Source organism: Mus caroli, chromosome 13, assembly GCF_900094665.2.
Source record: "Mus caroli chromosome 13, CAROLI_EIJ_v1.1, whole genome shotgun sequence".
Taxonomy (NCBI): Eukaryota; Metazoa; Chordata; class Mammalia; order Rodentia; family Muridae; genus Mus; species Mus caroli.
In genome coordinates, this window is record NC_034582.1 from 65113799 (window position 1) to 65121779 (window position 7981).

Below are 7981 nucleotides of genomic sequence, written 5' to 3' on the forward strand. Positions count from 1 at the left end.
ATTTTCTGGAGTCCATCTTCTTGAGTTCTTTATATATGTTGGATATTAGTCCCCTATCAGATTTAGGATTGGTAAAGATCCTTTCCCAATCTGTTGGTGACCTTTTTGTCTTATTGACAGTGTCTTTTGCCTTACAGAAGCTTTGCAATTTTATGAGATCCCATTTGTGGATTCTCGATCTTACAGCATAAGCCATTGCTGTTCTGTTCAGGGATTTTTCCCCTGTGCCCATATCTTCCAGGCTTTTCCCCACTTTCTCCTCTATAAGTTTCAGTGTCTCTGGTTTTATGTGGAGTTCTTTGATCCACTTAGACTTGAGCTTAGTACAAGGAGATAATAATGGATCAATTCGCATTCTTCTACCTCTGGGGGAATCACCTTCCATTTCTTATATGCCTTCTATCCCCTTTCTTAGATGTTCCCTGGAGGGTGTGGGATACTCATGATCTTTCTGTCTGAGCATTTATCTGTTGCTCATTCTCAACCTTGCATCCTGGAGTCTCTACATTCACTCTTTTCTTGGAAAGTAGTTTTTCTACTTAGTGTGACAGTGCCAATCATCTATGTGGATAAATATCAATATTTAAAAGACAATTTCATGTGATGTCAAGTTAGCTAAACAACAGCATTAAATTGCTCCCAAGGCCTATGGACTTCCCCAACTTGGGCTTCTGATTGGATTTTAGGATTGGGTATGAATTAAAACCAACCAACCAACAAACAAACAAAACAAAACAAAAACCAAACAAACAGAAAACAGCAAGCTAGTCATTTTCTGATATTTTAGAATGTTTGGTATCTGCTAAATTAGTGTATACAGATAAACACAATGCCAACTACATATCTAATTCTAAACATTTTAGGAATCACACTTTAAAATCTTAAAGCAAAAACAAGTGAAATTATTTACAATAACATATTTTATTTAAGATGATAAACCTAAACTATTATCACTTCTCTTCATTATAAATAAACATTTTCCACATTGAACACACTCATTTCTAGGAACTCAAGATCTCATACATAGTTTGTAAGAGATGTTTTGATTCCAAGGACAATGGACAACCTTGAAAGCACAAGTTGTCAAAGGTCCCCACCGCCATGTGTGAGCAGAGGCCCACTGCTGAATCAGGTTCCTAATGCCGTGATAAAACAAATGACCAAAAGCTACTTGGGGGAAGAAGAGGTTATTTCCACTTACAAAGTTACACTCCATCACTAAGGGAAGTCAGGGCAGAAACTTGGAGGCTGGGCTGAGGCAGTGGCCATGGAGGGTGCTGATTAAGGGCTTGCTACTTATGGCTGGCTCAGCCTGCTCTCTTATACAACCCAGGACCACCTTCCCAGGGGTGGTACCATCCTCAGTGAGCTGGGCTCTCCCAAATCAATCATCACTTAGAAAGAAAGAAAGAAAGAAAGAAAGAAAGAAAGAAAGAAAGAAAGAAAGAAAGCAGTAAGGCTTTCCCGCAGGTCAGTGTGGTAGGGTCATGTTCTCAGCTGAGGTTTCCTCTTCTCAGTGAACTCTAGGCTGTACCAAGTTGACATAAAACTAACTCTCACAACTGGAAATCACAAGGCTCTCTCGTGGTTACCATAACATATCAGGAAACCAAGTAGATGCAAGATGAAGACTCTTGCCATCCACTAGCAAGTTACACAGAGACTGGAGCAGAAGCTGTTGGTCTGAGGGACACAATGACTGCCCTGGACAGGGCAAAGACACAGCCAGGAGTGTCAGGCTAGGTTCACAGGGACTTATGATGGTCTACCCAGAAGACTTGTCATAGAGTTAGACCTGGCAGGCAGAGGAGAAGAAGATGCAAGAGAGACTAGGTAGTGATAAGGGTGTGGGATCTCCTAGCAGGGATGGTGTTGGTCCTCAGCTCACACAAACCTATGAGAGCTGATGGCTCTAATGGAACATCATGTCCACTCTAATATCAGCGTTGCAGAGTTCAAGAGCAAACACTGTCAAATCCTAGAATCCATCCCAAGAAGAAAATCTGAGCTGGGCTTTCCTGAACCAGCTACTCAAAAGTTAGGCTAAAAACACTAGAGAAGCTGAATGCGGCCACATAGATCCAAGAATCATAATCAGAAATTCCTAATGCATTTTAATTACTTTTTTAAAAATGACATTTATTTATTTATTTAGTGTGTACATATGTGTGTATATGTGAGTATATCTGTATGGATCTATATGTGTGTTTATGTGTAAGTGTGTATGTAGGTGTTTCTGTGTGTGTGTGTTTCTCTCTCTCTCTCTCTCTCTGTGTGTGTGTGTGTGTGTGTGTGTGTTTGCATGCACATGGATTGCATGTAGAGGTCAGGAAACAACATGTATGACTCTTTTATCTTCCACCCTGTGGGTACCAGAGATTGAATGACTAAAGTCAAATCATCAGGTTTGGGAGGAAGCACTGAAGCAGCTGAGTCAGTCCCCTTGCCTGCCCTAACACATATTTTAAAATGACTCCTCCAAAGTAGAAGATAACTAGTACTTTAAAAGTCATTTTCTCTACTTGAAGATGTTTATAATGTCAGCCATCACTGAGAGCACACTGAACATTCAGTGCACTGTAAATAGCTCTCCCAGGGACATTTCGTTATAATTTCATGAATGCTTAGTCAAACTGAAGTGTAAAGCGCTCCCCAGCCTCTGAAACTGGGCAGGCCTTGTGAGCAGATGTCAAGGTCATTGAGGTCTGCTAATTGTAACATATATCAGAAGTATGTGCTAACTAAGAAAAGTGGGTAGCATCCCTACAGACACTAATGGGCAAGACAAGGACAAGAGAAGAAACAACCTAGTTAGGATCAGCGTTAGTTACTCTTCTGTGCTGTGATAAAATGCCCTGTCTGAAAGCAACTTATGGGGGGATTTATTTGGACTTACAGTTCCACAGATAAGAGTCTACCATGGCAGGGAGGAACGAAAGCTAAGGAAAGCTATGGGGGCAGAGGCACAAACTAAGAGATCAAGTCTTCAACCACAATCAGGTAACACAGAGAATTTAAACTCTCACAGTCTACCATCATTAACAAACACATTTGCTCTAGCATGGCTGCATCTACTAAGGGTTCAATAACCTCCCCCAAACAGTGCCCCCAACAGGGGACCAAGTGTCTTCACATTAAAATTACTGTAGGTCTTAGAACTGATACTAGAATGGAGCTACAAGCATTCTGCATGTGAAACTCCACTGCCCTGAATGTCATGGGTCTAATAATTTCTGTTAAACTTTTCCTGATGATTGTGATAAAATTTGATTTCAAAAATCCTATAAAAAATCTACCCCACCTGCTCATGCGTTCCTTAACTCGCTGAAGTATGCATATTTATTTATGATAAATAAAGTATCATTTATCATAAATGTCTATGATTATAATGTGTAATACAAAGGAATTATGTATTATCATCAGGGTAACATCTGTTCTTTTAATAATAGCAAATAGAACTCAGAGCCACTCCATATATTTCTGAGTCATGTGCTATCCTTAAGCCATACTTATAAAAGGCTATACTTAAAGTTTGATTTTAAAAATCCATATGGAAAAAAATTAGTTTTAGGAGCAGTTGGCAGCATCTCCATTTTTATTTTTTACGTAAGCTGAAGATCTTTCTAAGACTAGAACCCTCTTCAGCAGCAAAGGCAGAAGAAAGGCTCGAGTTAAGCCCTGCAGGGATGAGAAGAGACACAAGTGTGCAGGTTGCCAATATGGGGCCACATCTGCTGCACGCAGAATCAGAAGGACACTTGGAACACATAGCCCATGGTGTGTGTCTTAGTCAGGGTTTCTATTCCTGCACAAACATCATGACCAAGAAGCAAGTTGGGGAGGAAAGGGTTTATTCGGCTTACACTTCCATACTGCTGTTTATCACCAAGGAAGTCAGGACTGGAACTCAAACAGGTCAGGAAGCAGGAGCTGATACAGAGGCCATGGAGGGATGTTCTTTACTGGCTTGCTTCTCCTGGCTTGCTCAGCCTGCTCTCTTATAGAACCCAAGACTACCAGCCCAGAGATGGTCCCACCCACAAGGGGCCTTTCCTCCTTGATCACTAATTGAGAAAATGCCTTACAGTTGGATCTCATGAAGGCATTTCCTCAACTGAAGCTCCTTTCTCTGTGATAACTCCAGCTGTGTCAAGTTGACACAAAACTAGCCAGTACAATTGGCCCCTTGTCAACTTGACACACAAACACATCACTAGTAAGCCTCAACCCTTAGATTCTTATTCATCCCCAAGGTCTAAATAACTTTAAACATCCCACAGTCTTTACATATTTTTAAAATTTCAATCTCTTTTAAAATCCAAAGTCTTTTTACAATTAAAAGTCTCTTAACTGTGGGCTCCACTAAAATAGTTTCTTCCTTCAAGAGGGGAAATATCAGGGCACAGTCATAATCAAAAGCAAAAATCTCTAACAATCCAATGTCTGTAATCCAACTCACAATCTTCTGGGCTCCTCCAAAGGCTTGGGTCACTTCTCCAGCCATGCCCTTTGTAGCACACATGTAGTCCTCTAGGATCCAGATGCCTGTACTCTACTGCTGCTGCTCTTGGTGGTCATCTCATGGTACTGACATCTCCAAAACACTGCATGACCCCTTCAGTCCTGGGCTGTCAATTGCAACTGAGGCTGCACCTTCACCAATGGCCTTCCGTGCCCTCTCACAGTGCAGAGCCTCAGCTACTCTGCGTGACCCCTTCATGCCTTCAAAACCAGTACCACCTGGGTAACCCTTACACATTACCAAGTCCCGCTGCAGCAGGAGTACAACCTTGGCTATCTCTGGAATGCAGCCTCTGTGCTTTCAAAAAATACTTCCCAGAAGATGTCACCTCAGTGATGCTGGTCTCTTCTTAATCACTGCTAATTTCTTAGCTCGGGCTAAGCAGCATCAATAGTCCCAGTAATGCAAAGTTTTTGCTTTAGTAGTTCTGATATCTTGTTAATCACAGCTGATTTTTCAGTCCCAGCTCACCAGAACCACAGACTCTTCACAATCCAAAAATAGCAATGGCCCTGAAAAGAGTCTTTAATTTTCCCTCTGAAATTTCACAAGCCAGGCCTCCATCTTCTACACTGTTCTCAACATTATCTTCCAAGCTCTTACACAACATCTGACAGAGCTCTTAACACCGAATGGATCTTCTGGCCCAAGTTCCAAAGTCCTTCCACAGTCCTCCCCAAAACATGGTCAGGTTGTCACAGGAACACTCCACTATGCTGGTACCAATTTGTCTTAGTCGGGGTTTCTATTCCTGCACAATCATGACCAAGAAGCAAGTTGGGGAGAAAAGGGTTTATTCGGCTTACAATTCCATACTGCTGTTTATCACCAAGGAAGTCAGGACTGGAACTCAAACAGGTCAGTACAGTGTGATTTCCTGTTGGGTCCCCACCTTTTCATTTCAATGTCCCCACAGTTTTACCTGGATGCCAGGCAGGCAAAGTGAGCAAGAAGTAGCTCCCAAGACAAAAAATTCTTTTGCACAGACCTCTTTTCAGATCACCCCAACTCCCAAGGTTCTTATAGTCAGAAGCAGTACTTGGGGCAGACACTGGGATGAGCCTGCTGAATAGACAGAGAGGGTTCAGTGGAGCACACCATAGAGGCCGGGCACTTAGGGGTGCACTTAGGAAGGATATCTTCTATCTAGTGTCCTGTGTTTTCCATTGGAAAATCAACTTCTACCTTTCCTGGTCCTTACCTAATGTGTTGATGTTCAGGTGTCAATTCAATTTTCATTTAACTTAAAAATATGTTTTCTAAATATCATTCAGTACACACACACACACACACACGATCTATCTAGCATGTATCCATCATTTATCTTTCTATAACTATCTATCTCTATCTCTCTATCTATCATCTATCTAATCTATCATTTATCTATATTTATATATCATCTACCTACATATCCTATTGTTATCTACCTCTTTATCATCTATCTAAATTTATCCTTTCTCTTCCTGTCATGTCTTTTTGTCCATCTATTATTTCCCCTTGGCCATTGGAAATGCTTCACATAACTGGATCCTCAAGATAACATGCACTTGCTTATTGTTATCACGGGAAACACAGCTTATTATCCTATAAGCTGGGTGCCAATCATTTTTTTAAGGTTTCTACAATACAGAGAGGTTGTTTTTGTCTTGCTCTTTTGCCTACTCTGTTCTGCTTTAATGGGTCTAGCTCAGCCCTGTAATTTTCTTTGTGGATCATTGCTTTTTGTCCTCACTGTGATGCTTGTACTTTATGAGAATGCTGTGTTACAAGCTGAACGATCTCAAATAAAAAATCACATGCCTAAGACATGCAGAGGGCTTTGTGGAAGACAAGGGAGTTGTCAATCTAAACTACAGATAAGCAGGTTAAAGAAGAACCAAGCACAATTAACAAATATAGCAGCTAAGGGGACCATGGAGGGCAGGATACCTACCATTTGTGTTTGCAAAGTCGCAGACCTTTGGAGGATATACAAGCCTTGGATGGTAACTGGAGATTCATGAAAAAGCCATTGCATGCTAGTAAATCAGGTCTTTATGAGGGAGAGAATGAAGAACAGCGATGATCTCAGAGAGAGGGAGTCAGAGCACAATAACAGGAGCGTCGAAGACACCTGAATGAGGATTGGTAATACTGGGAACCTTGGTAAACAGGAGGGTCATACAGAAGGCAAATCAGATGTTTTCATTATCAACACCATATCAGAAACTACACCAAAGTTAATGACTTAAGACATAGCCATTCACATAATATGTATATGATAAATCCTATCTTAGAAGTTCTTCTGTCCCATGTAATATCAGCTGCAGTACAGGCATTTGCACACTTCAGAGGTGGACACTCAAGCTGGATCACTCACTTGATGTTAGGGTCTCCATTCTATGAGAGTGGGACATTGGTCCTCTTCCATGTTGATGGTCAGGTTTCCTCCAGCACAGCAGCTGAATTCCAAGGAGAGGTTAAGGGGCAAATCCCCATGGGTATTCCCTAAGCAAGACTCCTCTGTTCTTAACCTCAATCACAAGACATCAGCTGCACTCAGTCAGGCAATGTATCAACAATTCCTCTGTCACTGTGACATAAAGGTTGAGTGAGAAAATTTAAGAGAGAGAAGATTTGAGTTCACACTTACAAAGGTTTTCATGTATAATGTTGGGTAGAGTGTGCAAGAGCAAGTAGCTTACATTCTGGCACTGAAGACATGGAGAGAATGCCTGCATATCCTGACTTTCCTCCTTTACCCATGGCAACTCCACCAAGACACCCCACCTACTTGATATTGCCACCCACACACTGGATGGGTTTTTCCTTATCATGTTTTGTCTCCATGTCAATCTTCTGTGAAAACACACTTATGAAAGTACCCAGAGGTATTCTTTACCTGTCTCTTTGATAGCTGTCAAGCCGATCAAATTGACAGTCAAGATTAGCCATCACATACAACATTCCATTAGCTGGGAGTGGACTACAGAAGAATGTATCACTATGCATTTTAAGGAACCCCCCAAAAAAGGTTTACAGGATCTCAACCAGGTGAGAAAGAACATTATTTTTTAAAAAGGAGGCACCAGTGGCTTCTAGGATGTTAAACAAACTCAAGGCAGGATGGAGAAGAAACGGGAGCTTCTTTCACGGTAAATGACAGGGTCGAGAGTGTGCTCATTGCCTTTCCTTTATTGTGATCAAACACCATTACCGAAGGCACTTAAGGAAGAGTGAGAGTTTAATTTGGGTTAGGGCAGAGGGATAAAAGTCCATTGTTGCAGGACAGAGATGTGGCAATAAGAAGCAGGCATGGAGAAAAGCGCCGGGGTAGCTAGGGCGCAGGGTTGGCTGACACTCGCCAGCTACCCACAACACCCACCACAGGATCTTAAGATTCTGGTGAGTGGAACACAGCTTCTGCTCCAATCCAATTGCGCGCGGGACCTGAGACTGCATTAGTTAGGGAAGCAGAAA